The 12,314-nt window shown below is 39.5% G+C and overlaps 1 long non-coding RNA gene across 1 annotated transcript; it reads right to left on the bottom strand.

The window, feature by feature from the left end:
- Positions 1-8,043: 8,043 nt before the first annotated feature.
- Positions 8,044-11,255, bottom strand: LOC107775942 (uncharacterized). Its single transcript, XR_001645839.2, has 2 exons — positions 10,798-11,255; positions 8,044-8,337 (listed from the first exon to the last, which is right to left on the bottom strand). It is a non-coding gene; the product is annotated as an uncharacterized LOC107775942 (long non-coding RNA).
- Between the last annotated feature and the right edge of the window lie 1,059 nt (positions 11,256-12,314).

Here is a 12,314-nt window from a genome sequence, read left to right on the forward strand (position 1 = left end):
GTAAGCTGCGATGATCCGTATAAACCTCACATGACACCCCATACAGATAATGCCTCCATATCTTAAGAGCATGAATGATCGCAACCAACTCTAGGTCATGCACAGGATAATTCTTCTCATGAACCTTCAGCTGGCGCGAAGCATAGGCTATAAATCGCCCCTCCTGCATCAATACACATCCCAATCCAATGCGCGAAGCATTGTAATATATCGTATACATCCCTGAACTGGAAGGCAACACAAGAACTGGTGTTGTAGTCAAGGTTGTCTTGAGCTTCTGAAAGCTCGCCTCACAATCATCGGACCAATGGAAAGGAGCACCCTTCTGGGTAAATCTAGTCAGAGGTGATGCAATAGATGAAAAGCCCTCCACAAATCGTCTGTAATAACCTGCTAACCCCAGGAAACTCCTAATCTCGGTCACCGAAGTAGGACGTGGCCAACCCTGAACTACCTCAATCTTCTTGGGGTCCACCTTAATACCCTCTCCTGACACAATATGCCCTAAGAATGCCACTGACTCTAGCAAGAATTCACACTTGGAGAACTTAGCATATAGTTTTTGCTCTCGCAAGGTCTGAAGCACAACCCTCAAATGCTGCTCGTGCTCCCCCAGGCTATGGGCGTATATCAAGATGTCATAAAAAAAGACGACGACAAATGAATCAATGTAAGGCCTGAATACCATGTTCATCAAGTCCATGAATGTTGTTGGGGCATTAGTCAAGCCAAAGGACATCACCAGGAACTCATAATGGCCATATCTAGTCCGAAATGTCGTCTTCGAAACATCCGAGTCCCGAATCTTCAGTTGATGATACCCTGACCTCAAGTCAATCTTGGAGAACACCCTAGCACCCTGCAACTGGTCGAACAAATCATCGATACGGGGCAATGGATACTTGTTCTTGATGGTGACTTTGTTCAACTGGCGGTAATCAATGCACATCCGCATAGTTCCATCCTTTTTCTTTACAAATAACACAGGTGCACCCCAAGGCGATAAACTAGGTCTAACAAACCCCTTTGCTAACAACTCCTCAAGCTGCTCCTTCAACTCCTTTGGAGCCATACGGTACGGTGGGATAGATACAGGCTGGGTGCCTGGAGCCAAATCAATGCAGAAATCAATATCACGATCTGGTGGCATGCCTTGAAGATCTGAAGGAAACACATCAGCAAACTCTTGAACTACTGGAAATGATTCAATCGTCGGAGACTCTACGGTCTCGAACATAAGCCAAATAAGCCAAACACCCCTTCTCGACCATTTGCCGAGCCTTCAAGAAAGAGATAACCCGACTAAATGTATCAATTGTGGAACCCTTACACTCCAACCTCGGCAACCCTGGCACAGCTAAAGTAATAGTCTTGGTATGGCAATCTAGGATGGTGTGATATGGGCATAACAAATCCATGCCTAGGATGATCTCAAAGTTGATCATATCAAGCAACAGGAGGTTTGCCCTAGTCTCGAAACCACAGAATGTGACCACACAGGACCGGTAGATCCGATCCACATCCACAGAATCACCCACGTTAGTGGACACATGAACTGGAGTGCCCAAAGGCTCAGGAGAAATAACCAGGAAACTAGCAAACAGAGATGATACATAAGAATAAGTAGACCTTGGGTCAAATAATACCAAAGCATCTCTACCGCCGACGGAGATAATACTTGTAATGACGTCATCTGAGGCTAATGCATATGGCCAGGCCGGAAGGGCGTAGAATCTGGCTAGAGCGTTGGCTAGCTGGCCTCCACCCAACTGAGCAATAGCTAGCTGACCTCTCCCTGCCTAGCCTCTACCTCTAGGATGACCCCTACCAGTTTGTCCTCCACATCTAGGTGGCAGGGCAGCCGGTGCTGAAATCATAGGCTACGGACCCTGCTGTACTGCTTTGCCCTGAAGTCTGGGCAGGTCCTCCTCATGTGACACGAATCTCCACAGTCATAGCATACTCTCGGTACCATAGCCTGCTGCCCTGAAGTTTGAGCTTGCTGTCTCGAATACCCACTAGAAGAGCCTTGGATGGCTGGTGGGCGATATGAACTCTCTGGCATGGCATTAAAGTGAGCACTGGAAGAATCCTGATGACCAGAATACTCACCGGAGGAACCCTGAATAGCTGGTGGGTGGTAAGAACTCTCCGACATCGCACTGAAATAAGGCCTCACTAGAGCACCCCGGGGAGGGGGTGGTGGTGCTGAATATGGGGGCCTGCTGGGCTAACCCCTCCCGAAGTGACCTTTACCCCTAACTGGGGCGCCTTTGAACTCTCCCGAAAACTGGGCCCTCTTGTCCTGCTGAATCTGCTCTCTACCCCTCTGGCGATACCCCTCAATCCTGCGAGCAATCTCTACCACTAGTTGATACTCAGTACCCATCTCCACCTCTCGGGCCATGCCAGCTCGAATACTGGGGTGCAACCCCGCAACAAATCTTCGCACTCTCTCTAGATCTGTGGGAAGTATCATGAGTGCATGGCGGGATAACTCAAAAAACCTCGCCTCATAATCGGTCACAAACATCTGACCCTGCTCAAGATGCTCAACCTGATACCGCAACTCTTCCCTCTCAGAGGGTGGAATATACCTATCCAAGAATAACTGCGTGAATTGACCCCAAGTGAGGGGAGGGGAACCTGCTGGCCTGCCAAGAATGTAAGACTGCCACCATCTGCGGGCCCTGCCCTCTAGCTAGAAAGTAGTGAAGTCAACCCCATGCGACTCCAATATCCTTATGTTGTGCAGTCTGTCCCTGCACCTATCTATGAAGTCCTAGGCATCCTCATGACGCTCACCCCCGAAGATAGGAGGGTGAAGTCTAGTCCATCTGTCCAACAACTTCTGCGGGTCACCGTCTGCAGCTGGTCTGGGCTGGGGCGCCACTGCAGTAACTGGCTGGGCCCCATCCGCAGGTAGTGCACCCAGAGTCTGATACCCTTCAGCTGCATGTCTAGGAGCCTGAGCAGTAGGGGTCTGTGCTCCCTCTCCTGCCTGTGATATAGCTAGATCTGCTGGAAATAAACCATCCTGAGTCATAGAATCCATGAACCGCAGTATACGGCCCATGACCTCCTGGAATCCCGGTGCTGTCATAAAGTCTGCCGGGGTAGGCTCAGCTGCGGGCACCTCGCCCTGCTCCTCGATGATAGGATATCCCGTGGGATCTGCTTGTGGTACTACTAGGATAACTCTGGGATGCCCTCGTTCCCTACCTCGGGCCGGTGCCCTCCCCCGGCCTCTGCCTCGGCCTCTAGCAATAGGAGGAGGAGCTCCGTCCGGGTCTAGAACATCAGTCGTGCATGTCTTCACCATCTGTGAGAGAATAGAAGGGGGAAATTTAGCATAACAACTACTGCATGATAGGAAATGAATAAAGAGTAGTTTTCCTAACACCCTATAGCCTATAGAAGATAAATACAGACGTCTTCGTACCGATACTCAAGACTCTATTAGGTTTGACCATGACTTGTGAGACCTACGTGAACCTAGTGCTATGATACCATGTTGTCACGACCCATTTCCATAATAGGTCATGATGGTGCCCAACACCATTGTCGGGCAAGCCAACGCGGAAATTACTATATCAGCTCTCATTTACTTTCATCCACAAATAGTTTCAATGATTCCTTAAGTTGAAATAAAATCAGAAATAATCAGTAAAGCCGAAAATAATCATACAACCCCAAAAATAATAGAGTCTACTAATGTGTGTGCCAAGACCTGGTGTCACAAGCTTTGGGCAACTAGTAGAATATACAAAAGAATCACACGATCCTACTGTCCGAAACAGAATAGACAACAAAAATACATAATAAAGACTCATTCAGGCTGCTGAACGGAATGGGAAGGGAAGCAGCTCACCGTAGAAGTCTCAAATCCGCTCAGTAATGCGCACCAGACTGGTAGCCAGATACACCTGCCTCAGATCCTATACAATTAAGTACAAAAGTGTAGTATGAGTACATAAACAATATGTACCCAATAAGTATCCCATCTAATCTCGAAGAAGTAGAGACGAGAGGTCGACATGATACTTACTAGGGTCAAATAATGTGAGAAAAGAATTTATAAGAAGCATAGATAGCACAATTTAATAACATTGTATGGCAGGGAATAACAGTTATTCTTACAATTAATATCATGGGTATCCATTTACGTTCCAAGGCAAACATGAAGTTCAGTCCACAGAGAAATACTAAGTACAGCATGCACAAGTAACACCAAGGGATGTACGGCCCGATCCAACATAAAAGTAAATTGTGCACTGTCGAGGGTCGAACGGCTCGAACCATAGATGTATCTATTACCCTGCTCGCGAATCACACGTGCGACGTGGTCAAATATAAATAAACTCATCAACAAGCAGTCAATAATGTGTATCTGGGGAGTAGTTATTCACAGGAATATTAAAGTTCTCTTTTAAAAGACCAAGCAAGATAAGGTTCCTCTACTAATCTCATCCACCTTAATCAACTTAATTTATACGAATCCGAATTTATCATCAAGTTACAAGAATATCACGTAGAGCATGCTTTTGGGCCCTAGACTACCCGGACTAACATAATAGTAGCTACGCACGGACTCTCGTCACCTGATGCGTACGTAGCCCCCGCATATAATAGCAATTAATTCAATTATTATACCTATGGGGGCAATTCCCTCTTACAAGGTTATAAAGGAGACTCACCTAGCTCCAAAGTGCACTTCCAATACCAAGAACGAGCTTGAACTCTCAGTTTGGAGCCGAACGATCCAAAACTAGTTAAATGAGGTAGGAACTAGTCAATATAAGCTCACAAGATCATATTCTAGCTATTTAGCAATTTTCCAACCCTTAACACAAGTTTCCCAAAATCCGACCACAGGCCCACGTGCCCGGAGTCCGAAATTTTTCGAAGGAAGTTGTCCTCCATAACCTAAGGATCAATAATATATGATTTCTAATTCATTTCATAACAAACTACGTGGTTAAATCTAACTTTTGTCAAAACCCTAGGTTTTGCTCTAAACCCTTGATTTCACCTTAATTCTAGTGTTTAATCTACCTATGACATAAATATTAAAGTAGAAATAGGTAGAACACACTTACCTCAAGATGCTAGGTGAAGGTCTTCTCTCAAAAGCTCTAAAATCGCACAATGGAGGAGTGAAATATGGCTAAAATGGACTTAGAACCCGTAATAAATGAACTCACTGCCTCAGCGATTTCCGCATCTGCGGTCAGGGGACTGCATATGCGGTCCCACATCTGCGATAAAAGGGTCGCATCTACGAAATTGGCAAAAAGGGTTGGGACCGCTTCTGCGGTCCTGGGGCCGCTTCTGCGGTTCGAGGGCCGCTTCTATTGTTTTGCCTGGCCTTTCCTGGGCCGCATTTGCGGTCTCGCACCTGCGGTCCGCCAACCGCAGGTGCGGTTATGACAGAAGCAGCAGCTTCAGCACTTCTCAAAAAATTTTACTTCACTCGAGCCTCGTCCGATTGACGCTCGGGGCTCCCAGGCCCCTCCTGAACATACCGACACATCTAAAATCACGAAACGGACCTACTCGAACCTTTGGAACACCCGAAACAACGCTAAATCTAAGAATCACTCCCTAAAACCAAATGAACCAAACTTATGAACTTTAAGTTCTCAATTTTCCTCCAACGGGCCAAAACGCACTTTAACTACTCAGATTGATACCAAATTTTGCGGGCAAGTCTTAAATGATATATCGGACCTGTACCGGGCTTCGGAACCAACATACAAGCCCGATACCCATGAAATCAATCATTAATTAGTTTCTTTAAATCTTTAAAACTTCATATTAATAATTTCTAATTAAAATTCATTAGTCGGTCTAGGGACCTCAGAATTCAATTCCGGGCATACGCTCAGGTCTCATATTTTCCTACGGACCCTCCTGGACCGTCAAATTACGAATCCGGGTCCGTTTGCTCAAAATATTGACCCAAGTCAACTTAGTTTTTTTAAGAAAATCCTAAGGAACCAAATGGGAATATTTCACACCAAACTCTTCCAAATCCCGAACCAACCGTCCCCGCAAGTCGTAAATTAGCTAAAGCAAGCACGGGAAGTATTATTTAAGGAAATAGGGTTCAAAAAGGCAAAACGACCAGTCAGGTCGTTACAAAATATATTTTTGATTCTTTTTTTTAGGAAGGAAATCCAAAGAATGAACCAAAGAAAAATATTTTGAATTTTCGTTTGATATCCTGAAAGAAAGATTTCGAACCAAGAAATGAAAATGATAAAAAAAAATTTGGATTTCGATTTGATTACGTAAGGGAGAAACTCTGAAAATAAACCAAAGATAAAGTATGTTGTTCTTTTTTTTTCTATGTACAATGTCCTAAAGTTCTAGTAAAAATAAAAAGAAATTTTTTTTATTCATTTTTCATTAATTTCCCAAAGAAGTACCTCAAAAGAAAATCCTAAGGAACCAAATGGGAATATTTCACTCCAAACTCTTCCGAATCCCGAACCAACCATCCCTGCAAGTCGTAAATTAGCTAAAGCAAGCGCGGGAAGTCTTATTTAAGGAAACAGGGTTCAAAAACGCAAAATGACCAGCTAGGTCGTTACAAAAAATATTTTTGATTCTTTTTTTAGGAAGGAAATCCAAAGAATGAACCAAAGAAAAATATTTTGAATTTTTGTTTGATATCCTGAAAGAAAGATTTCGAACCAAGAAATGAAAACGATGAAAACAAATACTTTTTGGATTTCGATTTGATTATGTAAGGGAGAAACTCTGAAAAATAAACCAAAGATAAAGTATGTTGTTATTTTTTTTTTCTATGTACAATGTCCTAAAGTTCTAGTAAAAATAAAAGAATTTTTTAATTCATTTTTCATTAATTTCCCAAAGAAGTACCTCAAAAGAAAATCCTAAGGAACCAAATGGGAATATTTCACTCCAAACTCTTCCGAATCCCGAACCAACCGTCCCCGCAAGTCGTAAATTAGCTAAAGCAAGCGCGGGAAGTCTTATTTAAGGAAACAGGGTTCAAAAAGGCAAAACGACCAGTCAGGTCGTTACAAAAAATATTTTTGATTCTTTTTTAGGAAGGAAATCCAAAGAATGAACCAAAGAAAAATATTTTGTATTTTCGTTTGATATCCTGAAAGAAAGATTTCGAACCAAGAAATGAAAACGATAAAAACAAATACTTTTTGGATTTCGATTTGATTATGTAAGGGAGAAACTCTGAAAAATAAACCAAAGATAAAGTATGTTGTTATTTTTTTTTCTATGTACAATGTCCTAAAGTTCTAGTAAAAATAAAAAGAAATTTTTTTATTCATTTTTCATTAATTTCCCAAAGAAGTACCTCAAAAGAAAATCCTAAGGAACCAAATGGGAATATTTCACTCCAAACTCTTCCGAATCCCGAACCAACCGTCCCCGCAAGTCGTAAATTAGCTAAAGCAAGCGCGGGAAGTCTTATTTAAGGAAACAGGGTTCAAAAAGGCAAAAAGACCAGTCAGGTCGTTACAAAAAAAATTGATTCTTTTTTTAGGAAGGAAATCCAAAGAATGAACCAAAGAAAAATATTTTGAATTTTTGTTTGATATCCTGAAAGAAAGATTTCGAACCAAGAAATGAAAACGATAAAAAAAATATTTTTGGATTTCGATTTGATTACGTAAGGGAGAAACTCTGAAAATAAACCAAAGATAAAGTATGTTGTTATTTTTTTTTTCTATGTACAATGTCCTAAAGTTCTAGTAAAAATAAAAAGAAATTTTTTTTATTCATTTTTCATTAATTTCCCAAAGAAGTACCTCAAAAGAAAATCTTTTTGGAACTTTGGAATTAATATCTTAAAGAAAATTTTAAAAGAGGTACTAAAAGAAAGTTCTCTTTTTTTTTTGAATTTTTAGTCTTAATGTACTAAAAGGAAACATAAAGGCAATTTTTGATTTTGAGTTCTGGATATTAATTCAATAAAGGAAAACCATCTCAAACGATTTTTTTTATTCCTAGAATTAGTATTCTAAAGAAAACTTCTAATGGAAATATAAAAACGCGAAATTTCCTTTTTTGGATTTTTGATTTACAACACATTTTTCAAATACAAGATAGGAAATACAATAACGAAAGACTCGGCAAACTTAACTAGACTATGACAGACTCTAACATCACCTAAAAGACTCAACATTACTGTACAAAGCTAGAAGGTAAAAGATAACATAAAAAGAAAAACAGACTCAAAACATAATAAATAACAAAAATCTCCCTAAGCAACTCCTGAACGAGCGACCCTGACTATATGGTCCTAGGGCGTTTGTCATGCTCAAACTCCGATAAGCAGATCCACACCTGTATGAGAAAATTAAGACCAAATAAGTTAAAGACCTAGAACACTATGTGAGACAATAACACTTCCTGTTGGACATATGCAAGACATGATTGGAGCTATTTTGCTAAAATTAACCTATATGGCTAAAAGTGGCTAAAAATGCAAGATTTGGCTAAGACCACGCGAATCCAAGAACCTAAGACTTACTAGGAAGACTGGACCCTATGTGGGCTGTCTACGTATCCCGCCCCGAAAGACGAGAATCAGGTATGCGTAGTTCGGACAGATTGGATACGGTCGAGAAATAATAAAAAAACAACTAATTAAGAGAAAACATATTTTTGTCTTATTTTTTAAAAAAAATAAAGGGAAAATGCAAAATCTTTTTGGATTTTTTTTCATGTTTTTTTCTTTTGTCTTTTTCTTAAAAAAAATGTAAAAGAAAGACATAACTGGATCTTTCTTGCTTTATTTTCACACTTCACCCTCTTTTCTTTCTCATTTACCCTCAGTCATCATTGGTCCGCCAAATGACCCTTTTACCCTTAAAGAAATGCAACATGTAGCACATAGGATGCATCAGGATGGTCTTTTATTTTTGGGGTACACTTGTCCTAGACGGACCCAACCCTTGTGTTGAGTCCCCTAAGTCAAATGCACGTGATACAACAAACGTTCCTACTAGGGATCCGACATGAGGTTATATTATTCTATGTTTAAACCTGGATTGTGTTCTTGACCTGGCTTATCTGAGCGGACTACTCGAGCCGAAGAGGGGACAGTGTACCAGGAGCACGAAAGTTTACCCGGCCTTGTTGCTGGCCCAGCCTCATTTTATTTGGTATAACTTCTAACAGAAAAAGTGGGTCACGCGAACGTGTGCACCATTTTTTTTAGAAGACTCAGATGGGAAGCGTAAGAAGACAGTTTAATAACTTTCAATAATATCAAAGTGGTAAATAAGCAGCAGTTAGCACATTAGGTCCACAAATACAGTAATATGAACAATAAATAAAGCCAAATAAATATCACAAAACAAGCTCGAATTCTTGAACCCTGAACCAGAAGTTTTGGGTTCTTATCCCCAACAGAGTCGCTAGAGCTGTCACACCTCCTTTTTCTACCCCTGAAAGGGGAGTATAATGGAGTTTTTCCAATTAAAGTGACAATGATCGAAACGGGATTTATTTTACATTAAATCAGAGTCGCCACTTGGGATAATTTATGGTGTCCCAAGTCACTGGATAAAATATCGAATCGAGGAAGTTTGACTCTGTTATACAGTCTGCGAAACACAAAAATTCGGGTAAGGAATTCTGTTAACCCGGGAGAAGGGGTTAGGCATTCCCTAGTTCTGTGGTTTTAGCACGGTCGCTTTGATCATACCTGACTTATTAAATTATCTAATTACTTATTTTAAAACCTATGTTCATTTACCTCATATCGCTTTTAATTAAGAAATTATCCTAATGTGAGTCACGCGTACGTGTACTCATTTTATTTGGCGCGTAGAAATCATGTCACGCGTACGTGTCCACAATTAATCACGCTTTATTAATATTAAGAAAGTTTGGCCGAAGTTGCGCGAATGCATACCTCGATTTATTTTGAAAATCGTAATTATGTCACGCGAACGTGTACACAGTTACGATACTTATTTATTAATACGCGCCTAAAGCATACTAGCAATTATTCAAGTAAATAAGTAACAAACATTGAAGTTTTGATTTTCATTTCAGTTTAGCCCAATGCCTCCACGACCAATTTCCAACAAAGAAACACGCAAACAGTGGCAGATAAGAACAGAATAAACGAAGTCAAAAATCCAAGCAAAGAAAGTATCTAAGACAAAATAGTCATCTAAGCAATTATGAGTAAATACAGAAATCGATGGTAAATAATCAAAAGCGATTAAAACATGATCTCAGTCCACTTTGTAACAATAGGAGACCATTCTGACTCTACTGACCCACAAAATTTAAATAATAAAATACTACTAGTAGTACATAAGCTTGAGATTGATGGGGAAGTCTGCATTTGTTTTGACGTGATGGACCTTGTAGACTTAGCCTTTAGAAACTTTATTAATTGAAAATTTCTTTCACATAAAAGAACAAAACCTTTTATATGTTATGGACACTTTTAAGAAAAGATGACGAGGATGCTTATTAAAGAAATCTAAACTTAAGAAAAGTTCTAACAACAAAACCTCTTACTTAGAACTATAAGAATTTAAACTAAAAATTTAAACTACTCATCAAAAGCATTTTAAAAAGAAAACTAAACACTAGATGACAATTCGGATCTAACATAGCTCAACACAAGTAGAGTGTAAGAAATAGCAGAAGAGAAATAAACGAGCCTAAGAATAAACTTGACATTGATCCCAATAACTAAGGATAGTTTCATGGATTTAATAGCATATTTTACTATTGTACCACACAAAAATGAAAATAGTGAAAGGAGTGTGAAGAATAAACCTCAGATGAACTTCTTTAATTTAGTGAAAGATCCAAAAACTACAAGCAGATCCGGCTTCTTTGAATAAAATCTTTCTTTATTTTAAACATGAAGAAACTCCATTGAAGGTCACATCTTTGAATCAACGACCAAAACAACTGGCCAGAAAACTTGAGCTAAATGTACGAAAATCTCGAACCAAGACCGGATCTCGAACGACAGTGGCGAACTCGACTCAATCCGAACAAATACCACAACAAAAGACCTTAACAAGGCCTGTTTTGTGACTGGCTTTGAAGGTGGCAATAGGGTTTTTTTTAAGAGGGTGGGGTGACTGAAGCTTTTTGAGAGGAGACGAGGTAAGAATCTGGCTATGGAAACAATGGAGAAATCTCCATTTTTGGGGAGGTGTCGCTGCTCCTCTTGGGGGAGCTAAAATAGCTAATAAAAGGGGTGAAGAAAACGGTGGTCCTCAGTCTTAGGTCTAGGGTCTCGGTTTTCCAATTTTATGGACTTTTCCTATAAAAATGCTCATGGTGGAAAATTCTTGGAACCTAAGAAACGTGTGAGCCCCTTTCAATGTCACGTGAGATGAATGGAAGGGATCTAAGTTTGTGAGGGTAGTGTGTTGTGCCTATTTTCTAAGGGGAAGGGATTAAAATGTGAGTTAGTTAGAGTGAGAGATAAAGGTAATGATATAATAATAACAAAATAGAAAATACTACAAATACTAATATTAATTTCAAGCAACATTATTATTAAACATAAAAGAAAGGTAAATAACTACTTAAAGATATAAGATTTTCAAGAAAATTGTGAATGCCACACATTGCTACTTGCAATCGCCAAATGTCGTGACTGAAGCAAAACATATTTATTTTTCTTGTTTTTGGGTTTGCTTTTTTTCCATTCATTATTTTCTAATTTCCTCTTCTTCTTCTTTTTTTTTGTAAAGATAAACCCCAAAATGCTAATTATTTAAAATAATTGAGAATAGTTAAAAAGAAAAATAAGATATCTATATTAAAAAAAACTTAAATACTACTCAATACTTATATAAGACCTACAACTTAAAATTCACACTACTAAGTAAAAGTATTTTTTGAAACTTTTCCTTTTTTTATCTTTTGTAAGAATAAAATAAAACTAACTAGTCAAAATATTAATAAGCTAAACAAAGAAAATATTTTTGTAGTTTTTTAAATTTTAAGATTAAATAAAACAAAAACATTTAAAAAGGTCAAAATAGCGATATTAGGCCTAAAACCAACATCTAAGCACTAAACGGTATAAAATTTCGGGGAGGGTCAAAAATTACATGTCTACAATACTCACGCCGAAACCTATCAAATCAACATCGAAATGCCTCAATTTACCCTACGGACCTCCAAATCCAAATCCGGGCGCACGCCTAAGTCCCAAATCACCATACGAAGTTGTTGAAAGCTCCACAACTCATTCCGGAGTTTTTTACACAAAAGTTAAATTCCGGTCAACTCTCACCGCTTAAACTTCCAAAACTTGAATCCTTCTTCCA

This window comes from Nicotiana tabacum, chromosome 10 (assembly GCF_000715075.1).
Source record: "Nicotiana tabacum cultivar K326 chromosome 10, ASM71507v2, whole genome shotgun sequence".
Taxonomy (NCBI): Eukaryota; Viridiplantae; Streptophyta; class Magnoliopsida; order Solanales; family Solanaceae; genus Nicotiana; species Nicotiana tabacum.